Genomic DNA, 1178 nt, shown 5'->3' with positions numbered 1-1178 from the left:
CGCTCAATGCCGGTAGCCCACCTCCTCATTATTGCTCTAGCCAATCATAATCAGTTGTATGCTTTCAAGCCACTCCTCTTTCTACATACTATATATACCCCTGTAAAACACTCAATAAACGGACTTGATCAGCAACTGCAGACTTGTCCCCTTGTCTCTCCTTGTTCCACTCACCCCTCCCCCACAGGAACCGTTCGTTCGTTGTGGGTCGCGGGCCGACTCAAGTGGTCACTAGGAGTTAGGAAGAATGAATAGGTAAAGTACAAAGAATTTTTAGGGCGGTGAACCATTCTATAAGACACTTTACCGGTGCATACATAACGTTATACATTTACCAAAACCCATAGAATGTACAACATTAAGAGTGAAATCTAATATAAACTATGGACTTTGAATAATGATATGTATATGTTAAGTACACTGATTATAAGAGCGTTACTACTCTGGTGTGGGATACTGAAAGTGAGGAGACTGCATAGGTAGAGACAGGGAGTAAATAGAAACTCTCAGTAACTTCTACTCAACTTTGATGTAAACCTAAAACTGCTCCAAAAAGTAGACTTTAAAAAATCTGAAAAAAAGTTAAAAATGGTTACTTTTTTTACTAGTGAATATTTTTAAACACAACCCTTGTGACTTGATTCCACACATATTTTTATATTTGTATACTTTTGCATTTGCAGACAATTGAAAGTCTTAAAACTCATGACCAGTCAAGACAAAGGCTATTGAGGCTGAATTCACCTTCCAAAACCAGAAAAACCAAGTCCTCACATGCCTAAGCTGCACTAAGACAAGCCCAAGCCCAGACACCAAAGCTGTCATTGAGCCAGGCTTCACTTACTGAGACCCAACCAAAATCATCTATATCAGTTTTACTAAACTATGGGGAAAAGGTTTGGGAATTCCCTGAGCTTGCACCAGTGGATTAACAAGGCTTAGAACAAAAGCATCCGAGAATAGGTAAACAGGGTGAAAGTAACAGAACAAAAGCAGAAAGCTGCTTCCACAGGATGAAAGTGTCTAAGAACAGATAAACAGGATGATAGACCACTGCAGCAGGGTGAAATTGCCCAGAGATAATTAGCAAAAGAAAGGTGCCTTATTGACCCTGAGGTAGCATACTCTATATGTCTTATTCCCTAGGCAAGTTAAGATAAACAGACAAGGCACCTGGT

This window comes from Suricata suricatta, chromosome 1, assembly GCF_006229205.1.
Source record: "Suricata suricatta isolate VVHF042 chromosome 1, meerkat_22Aug2017_6uvM2_HiC, whole genome shotgun sequence".
Lineage (NCBI taxonomy): Eukaryota > Metazoa > Chordata > Mammalia > Carnivora > Herpestidae > Suricata > Suricata suricatta.
Note: the sequence above shows the minus strand (reverse complement) of the source record.